This window comes from Borostomias antarcticus (genome assembly GCF_949987555.1).
Source record: "Borostomias antarcticus genome assembly, chromosome: 7".
NCBI classification, from domain to species: Eukaryota; Metazoa; Chordata; class Actinopteri; order Stomiiformes; family Stomiidae; genus Borostomias; species Borostomias antarcticus.
Window position 1 is genome coordinate 10,771,634 of NC_140240.1, and position 13,945 is coordinate 10,785,578.

Consider the following 13,945-nt stretch of genomic DNA (forward strand, 5'->3'; position numbering starts at 1 on the left):
AACACGTTTTTATATTTATATCATTGTTATAATTCGCATGCTTCACCTGTTTATTGTTATGCACTATGTATGCTACTGTGCAGGCCTATCTTGACTTGATTTTCTCCTGCTCTGTTATGTCACTGCTGCTGTAACACCCAAATTAATAAATTATTAGGGTTAGGGTTACACAATACCTTCTCTCTTATACTGACACACACACACACACACACACACACACACCCTTAAATCATCAACTTCATTGTCCTTTAACAATTATATTTCATGATTTATTCAACCACAATCATTCTGTGCCTCCACCCTAGTTTTTGGATCAAAACCCTCTGCTTACGTAATCTCCCTTGGTTTCCCAGCTTCTATGGACGTTCATTCCCTGAACACTATGTCCACCTATTCAACACCTGTGATCTTCTACAAAGCTGGTGATGTGGGTGCCCTCCATTCAAACCATAGATTGTTAACAGAAATATTTATTATGGAAGGCGTTTAAAAACAAATATGTTCACGCAAGCAAATGAAACCTGCGCAATGCCTTTTGTTTCAGATGGGGGGGAGGTGTCCGGTCTGAGTGTGTGTAAAAACATTAAGAAAATAATCCTGAACTCAGGAAGGAAAATGCGTGTGTTTATTCAGTACAAAAATAAAAGGCGACAGGGGACAAATGTGAAAAAATTATATAAATTTCCAGAAATGTGTTCCCTTTTTTCTTTCATGCATTCCCTTTGAAAACTTGTGAAAACAAAAACAAGTCTACAGAGACAAAGACCAGGCCATCAGGAGAGGGCTGGGACACACAGCTAGGTATGTAACCTGAGCTATACACTAGATGAAGATATAGACATACTAGTTTATAGTATTTTGGAGTATACAAGGATGAGTTCATGAGGCAACATGATAAGTTATGTCGAACTGAATTCTATCCATCTCTGAAAGAACTGTCCCTGGTTACCTCCGCCCCAGTGAAGGCTGGGAGAGAGAGGTAATGTTTTCGGTGGCGTGTATATATCCGTCCATCCATTAGTCCTAAATCTACGAAACTCGGTGGAGGGGTCTAACATGGGCCAACTAACAACCCATTCAATTCTGGAGCGGATCCTAATCATGGGGCGGGTCCACGAGCCAAACACGGCCCGGACAGACATTCACCACCATTAATTTTTTTGGACTAGGATTACACAAAAACTACCAGACCGCTTTTCATGAAACTCGATTGGCCAACTTAGAACCCCATCAGTTTTGGCGTGCACAGGGCCACGAAATGCATTCAGTGGCGGAGGTCTGTGCTCTCTGAGCACCATTTCTAGTGAAGAATGGCTCAGCTAATAATTTTCTGGGGATGGATGTGATGTGATGTAATATGATATTGTAGCGAACAGGGACCGAACCAATGACCACCTGCTCCCAAACCCAACTCGCTAACCACGCAGAGCTGTTAACAAGCTTTTTCGAGGGTTGTTACATATGTTAGGTCACGATATGAACTTATGTCTTAATCATATACTACTGTCATGAACAAACTAACCACTGTTAAGAGAGAGTAACAGAGTGTTTCCTCCCATCCCCCCCCCCCCCCCCAGGATGAGGGGAGGAGGAGGATGATGGTGAAGAGCCTCTTCATTACAACACACACCACACTCATGGCTTTTGTTAGAGAGAGTGAGAAGGCGTCCGGTCAGAGTAGCGCTACAGAGAACGTTCGAAACAGAAGCAAAACAATCAATGGAGCGCATGAGGAAGATAGCGTGCGTTCGCACAATGAGAGGGAAGGGAGAGACACGGACAGACTGACTGACTGACACATCATGGAACTATGTTCTTTTCTGTTTTTGCTTTTGTTTGGTTTTTACGAGAAACCCTTTGAATACTAATGAAAACAATAACAGGCAAAAAAAATAAAAAAAAATAAACTAAAACAAAGGGCAGGGTGGACATGTCGGGGGAGAGGGTTGGTATTGTGCAGAAGTAAATCAAAAGGTCCCAGGATGCCAGTCACCAGAGGTTCTGGTTCGATTCGGTTTCGGTCCTGCTACCCTCATGGTCCAAAGGTTAAGGCTTACACGTCCCAGTCAAGACTACAGTACTTCATTACAGACGTACATGCGGTAGTTGTGAACAACACTTGGTTTCATACCACTGTGAATTTTGGACAGAATCTAGGCTGACGGCAGGAGAGTGGGTCGTGGTCCTGGTCATTCTCATGGTCTAAATATAACCGAGGCAGTGGCCCTGAGTGGCCCTGTCCTGGCAGGGGATTATCAATCCTCCCAAAGTCAAACCGTCAGACTATCAGAGCTAAAGGTCACACATTCTCAAACACAAGGTTTGCCCTTTTGTTCTCCGCGTTCCCATCGCAAATCGTGAGAGGACATTTTGACCCATCGAAATTCCTTAATCAGGATTCATCCTGATGTGATTGGCATATGCGTGTATTCATGAACACATTTTGTTTTCACTTTGTGTTCATTGTATTCATGTCTATCGGCTGGGATGAGAATCAGCACTTCTAAATCTGAGGCCATGGTTCTCAGCAGGAAACCGGTCGCCTGTCCGCTCCGAGTAGGAAATGAGTCCTTACCCCAAGTGAAGGAGATCAATTATCTGGGGGTCTTGTTCACGAGTGAGGGTACCATGGAGAGGGAGTTTTGCCAGAGAATCAGAGCAGCTGGTGCGGTTCTGCAATCGCTTTACCGCACTGTTGTGACGAAAAGAGAGCTGAGCCAAAAGGCAACGCTCTCGATCTACCGGTCTGTCTTCGTCCCCACCCTCACCTATGGTCATGAAGGATGGGTCATGACCGAAAGAACGAGATCACGGATACAAGCGGCCGAAATGAGTTTTCTCCGGAGGGTGGCTGGGGTCTCCCTGACAGATGGGGTGAGAAGTTCAGTCATCCGGGAGAGACTCGGAGTAGAGCCGCTGCTCCTTTGCGTCGAAAGGAGCCAATTGAGGTGGTTCGGGCATCTAGTGAGGATGCCTCCTGGGCGCCTCCCTAGGGAGGTGTTCCAGGCGTGTCCAGCTGGGAGGAGGCCGTGCGGTAGACCCAGGACTAGGTGGCGGGACTACATCTCCACACTGGCCTGTGAGCGGCTAAAGATTCCCCAGGCAGAGCTGGTTGATGCTGCTAGGGAAAGGGATGTGGGGCCCCCTGCTGGAACTGCTGCCTCCGCGACCCGACCCCGGATAAGCGGATATAGATGGATGGATGGATGGTATTCATGTCTGTCTTGTATAAACTGGAGCACAATCAGACTGTAAACTGTCTCAAAAAACAGTTTTAACAGTGTCTTCAAACTAGACGACCTCAGAAGTGTGTGGCAGGGACTAAACACCATGACTGACTACAAGGGATCACCATCCTCCTCAGGAGGTGTTGAGGCTCTCGTGAGCAGCCTCAACACTTTCCATGCACGCTTTGAGAGCAGCAGTGGCCGGATGGCCGCCGCACCTGAGGTGGAGGAGAGCGGAGGGGAAGAGAGAGTTCTCTCTGAACACCACGTCTAAACTGGTGACCACTGGGAGGGCCGCAGGACCAGCCAGTACTGCAGGACGGGTCCTCAAGGCGTGCACTGACCTACTGCCTGTGTTCACAGTGATATTCAACCTGTCCCTGGCCCAGTCCATTGTACCCACATGCTTCAAGAAGTCCTCCATCATCCCCGTACCGAAGAAGCCAAGACCAGCCTGCCTCAATGACTACCGCCCGGTAGCTCTCATCTCCGTGCTGATGAAGTGCTTTGAGAAGCTGGCCAAGGAGCACATATGCTCCTCACTGCCCAGCACACTGGACCCCCTACAGTTCGCATACAGACTCAATAGAGAAGATGCTATTGCTCACATCCTCCACACTACCCTATCCCACCTAGACAAGAGCAAGGGGAACGTGTCAGGTTATGTGAGACTGCTGTTCATTGACTACAGTTCAGCTTTCAACAGTATAACCCCACCCAGACTTGACACCAAGCTCAGGGTCCTGGGGCAAAACTACGCCCTCTGGAAGTGGATCCTGGACTTCCTGTCAGACAGACCCCAGGTGGTGAAGGTAGGCAACCACACCTCATCCTCCATCATCCTCAACACGGGAGCCCCCCAAGGCTGTGTTCTGTCCACACTACTGTACTCCTTGCACATGCACGACTGTACTTGACTCCAATTCCATCATTAAGTTTGTCGATGACACGGCAGTGACAGGCCTTTTCACCAACAATGATGAGGGTCTACCTGGAGAAGGTGAGGCTCCTGACCCAGTGATGTCAGGAAAACAACCTCCATCTGAATGTCAGCAAGACAAAAGAGATGCTGGTGGACTTTGGGAGGGACAGGGACTATCAACACCTGGTAAGGGAACAGCATCCAGGATAGCAAGGCCCTACAGAGAGTTGTACGGTCAGCTGAATGTACCTTATGGAAGCCACTCCCCCACCTCGAGGACATTCAATCGAATACACACTGGATAACATATGATTCCTAATGTGCCAGTGCTTTCTCATGCAATGACTATGCCAATCATAATGATAAAGCTGCAAAACAGTGTTCAAATGTAAACTTTGCAATGTGTGCAATTACTAGATGAATTGATTGAGTGACACATACTTGAATCACTGCAAACCCGTATCATACTCATACGGCGCAATCCTCAGCAGGGCGGGGCCTCGCGGTGGCATGTGATCTCCAGGGCGCACTGCTATGCCTGACGTTACCTGATGTTGTCCGACGTTGCCAGATGTTGCATGATGAGCTAGAAAAACAGACTCGCAAGTCTAAGGAATGCAATTCAATAATAATAGCAATTCAGCTAAGCCCACTCGAGAGTCGAAGAGGCTTTGGAAATTATATTAAACGCCCATTGGGCATTAGCCTGGTATGACCATCCCGATCTAGCGAGCTCACTGCTTCGCTCCGCAATATCGGTCTGGCCTTCGCCCCATAGAGAGCGATTATGTGGGAGGGGGTACTTGCCTTGACAGACAAACACCTTCAGCCAATGAGCGTTCAGCAAACTTTTACCAAATCCAGTCGGAAGAACGGCAAACACGTCTTTTCCACAGTGAAACTCCGCTAGTGCATACTTCTTGTTCTTGTTTAAGTGTTGTGATTAAGCCTATTTCTGCGATAACTGCACTTATAGCTGTGTTTATTCTTCTAACGTTAACATTACCATTCGTTGCTTCGGTAGCCGCCATGTTTGCTTAGCAAGCGGCAGGGACACGAACCAATCAGGGGCTGCTTTCCACTGTGGGGCGGGACAGCAATTAAATCGCAGTCCCTGATTGGCCCGGTATGGTCTGGATTTTGGCATAATCGCTCTGGAGGAGGCGAAGGCCAGACCGTTCTGCGATAGTGAAACAGAATGTGAGCTCGCGAGAACAGGATGGTTATACCAGGCATTGGGCATACCTTTGTCTCCTCAGTCGTGCATTTTGCTTTCACTCGCGAGTCGAAGGAATGCAATTCAATACTACTACTACTACTACTACTACTACTACTACTACTACTACTACTAGCCTACTACTACTACTACTACTACTAGCCTACTACTAATAATAATAATAATATTAATGGCGTAATAATAATAATAATAATAATAATATGGTATCTTCGACTTCTCAGTGTGCTTAGCCGTATTATTTAATTGCATTCCTTCGACTTGCGAGTGAAAGCGAAATGCACGATTCGGGAGACAGGATGAGAAAGAAGTAAATGCCCAATGGGCACTCAATATCAATTCCAAAGCCTTATCATTATTATCTTTGACTCTTGAGTGTGCTTAGCTGTATTACTATTGTTATTAGATTGCATTCCTTAGACTCCGGGCAGCTCAGCTGGTCCCTCTGGACAGTATTTGCCAATATTCGTGGAATCTTCTCAATCAATCAATCAATCAATCAATCAAAGCTTTATTTGTATAGCGCATTTCATACCCAGAGGCAACACAATGCGCTTTACAGAGAACAAGGGAGGGGGCCAACGACCCACGCCTACATATTCCAGAGGGAAGCAAAAAACAGTATCACCCGGAGGCCAGATAAGTGAGCTGTAAACATTCTTCCCTGACCCCTCTCAACAAGGCAATCGAGCAAGCTCCTGGAGTATGTTTGTCTAAGAACATTTATAAATGTTTCCGTTTTTGTCTTGTTTTAGTATGGAAGTTGATATGTTATATTTTGGTGTCTTATAATTCCTAAGTGGGATGGGCCACTTAAAGTGGCTTGACACGAAAATAAACAATTCATTCATATAAAGCAATAAATTACATTAAATTACATTTTCAGAGTAAGAGAGGCTAAAAACATCATAGAGACATGGCAAATACTGGTGTGTGTTTGCCATGGCCCAGGCCTAAAGCCGGAAGTGGGTTGGTGTATGTCTGTGTGTACCTCCATGGTGTGTATGTGTGTGTGTTAACTAAATGCTACGACATCCACAGCAGAATCTTCTGAATCTTTCTAGGACGTCTGACTTCCCATGCATGAAAAATCACCCAATTTTGCACATACTGTAGGTCCAGTCCTATGGCGTAGTTTTAGGTATGGACGCTATGGACATGTCCATAGACTGCTTAGATAAAAGGCTTGGTCATCAGAAAATATCACAAAGACAAAGTGATCACAAAACGACAATTAAAAACATGTTACTAACTGACCAACTTGACATGCAAGAAAGCAGTTATGCCTTTACACTGTCCTGTCCTGCTCCCTGTCCTGTGTCTACAACAGTGTATGCCTTAACCCTAGTCAAATTTCTAGTATGTGTGAACCATATACATGGCAGTAAACAGATCTTGAGGCATACAAACTGGAGGATGCTTGACTCAAACAAACTACTTTAACTCAATTTCAATAAACAACTCCAAAATATGAACAGAAGAGCTGAACAGACTAGATACATCACTGGATGATCTTACAGAGAACCAAGGGAAATTGACTGGTAATAATGCTAAGGGTAATGAGGGATGAGGTGCAGCTGGGCAGGGCGGAGACAGATGGCAGGTGATGCAGGAGATGGGAAGGTGAGTAGGCAACAACCAAGCATGAACTGGAACTGGACCACTTGACTCAGTCCCCTTGACTGTCCAACCCATCTATCAGTGCCAGCAGAGTGGACACGATAGACCCAGAGAGAGAGAGAGACAAATGCAACGCAAGGTTAGTTTAGTTCCAATCGCCCATGTGCAACATCAATCAAGTACGCAGCCAAGCTGAAGAACCGAGTTACACCGGAGGCGGAGCGAGGCGGTGGCTGTGTGACAGACAGGCCTCACCTGTGTATCTGGTCCTGTCTGCTGGAGCGTACTGGGGCCAGCCGGTCTATCTTGTGGAAGAAGATGAAGGAGGGTCTCATTAGGTTGGCCTAGTACATAGGCGCATAGTTTAAGCTGGGCTAGACAGGCATGTTATCCTCCCCTACCGATCAGATAACTTTCCCCCAGCTTACCCCTACTCCCCACAGATAGCCTACTGTCATCTTTAAGATCTCTATAAAATCCTACAAATAACTAAACCTATACAACAGGGATGAGAACAATAGACGGGACATCAACACTAATTTGTGGCTAATTAAAAGGACCCCTTAACTGTCCAATGGTCAGTTATAGTTGATGCTAGAATGGATCATCCAGAGGGAGGGGGGCTTGAACTCCGCTACACGTCACCAAATGCTCACAGCAGAATTGTTTGGAAGCCAGAATGCGCGTGGGCATCGAGTATTGAGCGTTCCCCTGCTCGCCCGTGAGCCTCCAGGTGAGCGTGCCTGAGCAGGGGTATTGCGATATGCGACCCGATATACGCCACTGGCGAGGCATTCATGCGCCATCGGCGCCATCTAGTGGCCATTGGCGCTTTTGTCTTTTGTGGCATGCGTCGATCAGAGTGGCGTGTGCCAGCTGCCAGTGGCGTTTATAGTGGCATGCGTCAGACGCCAGTGGCCTTAGTGGCATTTGCCAGCCGCCAGTGGCCATTTATTCACATACAATGGAAAGGAGTTGATATGTAGGCATGAAGATGAAACGATACACTGCCATTCAATAATTCATAATAATTAGCCTACATGGTTAAGTTTGCTTGTTTTCAGTCAACGTTGGTGTTGACCGCTTCTAGCTTCTATATCGAATGGCCGACTGGTGTAAGATAGCCTAAGGTTAGAGAGATAAATGTAGGTTATGTTAATAAAGCTAACAATGATGTTGTAAAATGCATGCAGCACTGCCGATCTGAAAGATTGATTCATTATGGATCGGTATTGGGATTGATCAAGGGCGAGTGTGAAATAGCAGCCACGAACTCAGCGGGTTATCCGAGATTCGGTAGCAGCGGCCAAAGCTCCTGCTGGCGGGGAGTGAAGCTTTTCAACTCGCCTGTCACTGGCTCCCTAGAGGAATTTAGCCTGGCTGCAATAACGTTCTCGAACGGAATGAATACCATCTACTAGCAAACAAAACATGTTGAGCTATAATTAACCTGTTAAAACTAAGATGCCTGGATAAAAAAATAATGTCTCCAATGGATATATTTGTCAAAAACAGGTTAATATGCAAGCCGGTTTTCATTGCTAAATCAAAGCGGGGAGAGCCGGGAACATGCGTCTACATTTCGTGAACTTGTTCGCGGACGCGCGTAGACCAGAAAAGCACAACTGCGCAAGTACAAAAGTTACCGGAAAGCCAGAAAAGCACAACTGCGCAAGTACAAAAGTCACCGGAAATAGTCAAATGACTACAAATTTGCCAAGATGGCGCGGTTCAATAGGGCTTCATTTGTGATAGCGGTCAGTGAATGGAGTGGCTGTATCCAGTTCTATTAATACATCCATGAGTCTGACACAACATATGTAGGTTTTGTGGATAAACGTTGTCATTCGTTGTCACATTGCCCAATCAGTGGCGACGGAAATTAATCTGATTCGGCAACCACCCAGATTCAATCCAGACTACGTGAAACAACAACAACCCAGTGTGTCCCTACCAAAGCTCAAATCAAACCTACGCCCCTGGCCAAAAGCCCTCAACTGGCATTGTTGGCCAAGTCCTGATGGTGGCGCTACAGAAACCGAAGTTTAAAACTTAAAAGAAATCATTAACCAAAATAAATTATCAACAAATCACCCGTACGTGCTATCACTATGCAGCACCAATAGAATGTAGGCCCAAGTGAGCAGAAACGCCATTATGCTTTGAGCTGGCAGGAATTATGAAGTCCATCACTCTGTTTTTCAAAAAAAACTGTAAAACCTATCAAACCCTACTCCTCCCAAATTTTGGGTCAGTTGACACCCCAATTGCTACACTACATCTTCAGACTGTCCTCCACAAACGATCTACTGCAAATACTCACTCAAATGTTCATGAAACAAATGACATTTTCATGACATGGTTTATGTAATGTGAAAATTTTTTGAATTTTAGCTAAAAAAATGCCACACCACAAAAATATCTCTGACCATACGAACAGCCAAAACCGAACATGATCGCCCCTAAAGCTTGAAATGCCATGCCAAGCCAGTAGGTAGCAATAAGCAAAAAAAGCTACTTTTGTTGTAAGCTTATATCAAAGTATATCATTTCTTACTTCCTGGAAAACGGCAGGTCATGTGCAATTACGACACCAGGTAGCCTACCTAGATTTTAGGCCAATAATCTTACGACATCCACCCTGTCAATCAAAACGTCAACTACTCTGCAGCCTCTAGTGTTGAATATCCCACCCGCTCGATAACATTCCAATGAAATTCATCTAGACGTATGTCCCGCCCTTTCAGCCCGTTTCAGGCGGAAATACATCAAAGTAGGGAAGCAAGATCTTCTCCAACTTCGCTTTTGGTGTGACTTTAATATAACCACACTGATCCACTCAATCGGATATTTTTTTATTTCTTCACTTTTTTACCCGTTTAAAGAAATTTCCGCTTGAGTGGGTGAAATCGCCGTGTTCATTTGGTTGAGAGGCCCAATTGTACAAAAGAATGTGCGTTTAGAAATAAATCGTGTACGTGTAGTCCAGGCCTAAGAGGAGACCTGTGTCACTGACCGTTTGATTGGTTTCCACCCATCTTGTTACCCTGTGTATATGTAGCCTACATGTAGCTCCCCTCTTGTTCTCTGATTTGCTGTAGCTGTACATTGTCCCTGGTGTTTCCTGTGCCATCTTGTAAGTTTTCAAGCTTTGTCTTTTGTTCTCCAATTGTTAAGTGTGTACCTTAGTTTTATTGTTTAGTTGTTTTGTACCCCTCGGGGTGCCTTTAAAGGAGTAGTAAAGGGAAAATGCATGTTTAGCCCTGTTTTAAGGTTACTTATGATCATATACAATGGTTCAGATCAAACAGTTGACAAAACTAGCACTTTTGAGAAAGTCTGATAATTGCTCTACCACCGTTTAGGTCATACAATGGATGTGGGTGGGCACCGTGAAAAATCTTTCAAAAACATGTTCAACTCTCGATTTCAAAGACAAGAAGCTCACCGAGGGGGTAATTGGTGTCCGTTGGTGTTCTGACATCAAATTCGCCGCAAAGTATGAATCCTGTAGGGTTTTATTGAACAATTTATGAAATCCATTGACTTGTATTGAAGCGACCGTTGTAGATGTGTAGATCAGGAAGCGGAACTACTTCAAGGCATTGCGCGATATCGGAATCAGTTCAAGCGGAAGTTTACACACGTATGTGCTGCGACTAAATAGTTATATGCTAAATATTTTAAAAAGCCTTTCCAGATGAACTAGAATCTTACTTTATGGCGAATTATATGTCAGAACGCCAACTAACACCTCGGTTTTGATCTGAACCATTGTATATGATCATAAGTAACCTTAAAACAGGGCTAAACATGCATTTTCCCTTTACTACTCCTTTAACAAACATTTTCTGGAAACTGATAAAACCTCCATGTTACATACCTGTGACATTTACAGTACATGCAACCCTTGATTGCTTGCCAGTGTGAAACCATCTATGGCTTCTCACATGGCAGGTAGCTCAACAAGAGTTCAAGCTCAGGGGGATGCAGAATAAAAATGCTAATGCATACTCAGGCATTGTGCTGTGACATTATTTTTGATTGATAAGATTTGTAATTGAAGGTTTAAATTATGGTCTGGGCAAATACATGACCACACCCTCATGTATTTGTCATTGTCTCCTCGTTATCTTCTTCCTCCTCTTCTACCTCATGCATACTTCCTCATAGCTTCTTTGTATTGGCAACCCAGGGGACAGAGAAGACCACAAATGCAAAATGACAGTGGCACACAGAGACAAGGGAAGTAAGTGCTGGAGCAATGCTTGCGCGCTGTGCGCATGCGTGCTGGAGCAAGTGGGGAAGCTATTTCATTTCTAAAGACGTTTCTAAAGATCATATTACAGAGGCATGTGAAAAACCACAACAAGCCCTCGCTCTATGTAAGCACAACTAGCGATTCATAAAGACAGATTGATGAAAACAACCGTTTCACGGCAGAAAATAGATTTTTTAGAAGCTGCATTCTCAGTGCCCCGTCCGCCGCCATTACATGGATATACTTGGCTTGCGCTGGATTTTAAATTTCTTCTACAGGCCTCCGAATTACACCAAAGTTATCTCGGTGAGTGAAACGTCTTATAATATGCCATAAATAAGGTCCAGGTTGTCAAAAACGAGCATTCTCCTTTAACATCACAAGTGTATCTTCTTTCTAAACAAGTGACTAAGAGTATAATCTAGTGCGTAAGGTAAAGTGCAAAAGTAAATAACTAAAACAATAGGTACTTAACAATCCTGGTAGTATTTATTGAAGAGGTGAGGTTTGAGCCTATGGTGAAATGAGCAGTCCTTTTGTCGGTGTGCAGTTCACTGTGTGGCCAGGACAGAAAAGAGCTGTGACCATGTCACAACCTCAAACTTTGTTCCATCTCCTAACTGTAGCAGTTAACAGGAAAACATGCCTGCACCAGTTTGTATATGTGTACACCTAGACCCTCATATTTGTCATTTGTCTCTTCCTCCGCCCAGCCCCGACCCAGTGCTGTGCAGCAGCCATTATTATTGAATTGCATTCCTTCAACTCGCTAGTGAAACCGAGTGTCTTTTTCTTCCTCATCACGCATTGTCAGGCAATGAACCATAGCATTGCGCCACGTGCCATCACAAGGCCCTGCCCTGTTGCGCGTACGAGCATGATACGGCAGAAATATATCCATAACATACACAACAGTAATAACTCACTTTGAAGAGGTTTTACCCGGCTCTTCAAAGTAAGTTCCAACCTTCAGTTTGCAAGGTTGGAACTAACGGTTGTATAAATAAAGTATATTTCTTCAATCTGGAAACGGCTTGATTCTTCATACCCCCAGGACTAAGCTCCACTCTATGGGAGGCCGGGCCTATGGAATGCCCTCCCTGACAATATGAGGGCAACAGGTTCTTTTAAGACTGGTGTAAAGACCAGTGTCTCTGTTTTCATTATGACTTTGTGATTGTTTCACAATTAAAAGTGCTTTAAATAAATAACTAGAAAAACCGCATAAATGCCTCCGCCCAACAATGCAAGTTACAGTTAAAGGAGTAGTAAAGGGAAAATGCATGTTTAAATTGAGAAATTGAGTTTAACATGTTTTTGAAAGATTTTTCAAGATGCCCATCCACATCCATTGTATGACCAAAAGGGTGGTAGAGCAATTATCAGACTTTCTCAAAAGTGCTAGTTTTGTCAACGTTTTGATCTGAACCATTGTATATGATCATAAGTAACCTTAAAACAGGGCTAAACATGCATTTTCCCTTTACTACTCCTTTAACCTAACTAACCCTAACCCTAACTAACTGCTAACCTAACCCTAACGCTAATGCTAGCTAGCTAACGTTCTAGCGTTAGCTTTAGCGTTAGTTTTAGCTAGCTAGCGTTAGCGTTCAAAAGTGCCTTTTGTGATGTCACGGTGACCTTGACCTTTGAGCTTTGACATTTGAATACCAAAATTTTATCCAATTAATCTAATATGTACAAATTCTGTCAAGCCGTTCTTGAGATATCGTGTTCAGCAGGCCAAAAACACCTTTTGTGAGGTCAGTGACCCTTGACCTTTGTCCCCCACAATGTAATCAGTTAATACTTGAGTCCAACTGGACATTTTACGCAAATATGAACAAATACCGTTAAGCCTTTCTTGAGATATTGTGTTCATCAAGCCAAAAACACATTTTGTGAGGTCACAGTGACCTTGAACTTTGACCTTTGACCACCAAAATCTAATCAGTTCATCATTCAGTCCAAATGGACATTTTATGAACCAAATATGAACACATTCTGTCAAGCCATTCCTGAGATATCGTGTTCACTAGGCCAAAAACGCCTTTTGTGAGTTCACAGTGACCCTTGACCTTTGACCTCCACGATCTAAGCAGTTCATCCTTGAGTGCCAGTGAACATGAACTTGTACCAAAGGGGAAGAAATTCCGTCAATGTGTTCCCGAGATATTGCATTAACAAACATCGGACGGACGGACGCATGGACAACCCGAAACCATAAAAACTAATTATTATTATTGTTATTATTATTGTTATTATAAAGTACACATTGTATCTGGGGGATATTTCTTCTGTGTGAGCATGCAGACGTACTCTGGAGACTCCCAGGAGCTTGGGCTTGGTTTGGTCCCACTGAGGAACACAAACACTTCAAAGGTCTGCTTTCACTGTGGAGAGACACTGCTGTCACCAAGTACGTCAGTGATGGCTCCACTTCCTGTCGCTGCCTCCATGAGGTCAGACCACCTGCGGAGACCGCCACAGACCTGCCCTCGCTGGCTGGAGGGAGGAACTCAGGTCACGAGGGGAGTCATGTTTCTAGAAATAGACACAAGGAATGGAAGCTATAGTATGACCATGCTGTGCATGTCGTACTGATATCTGAAACCCCATATTGCCAATGATTGACACGGGAATGCCTAACACTTTCAGAGGTAGTAAAAAAAAGAAATATA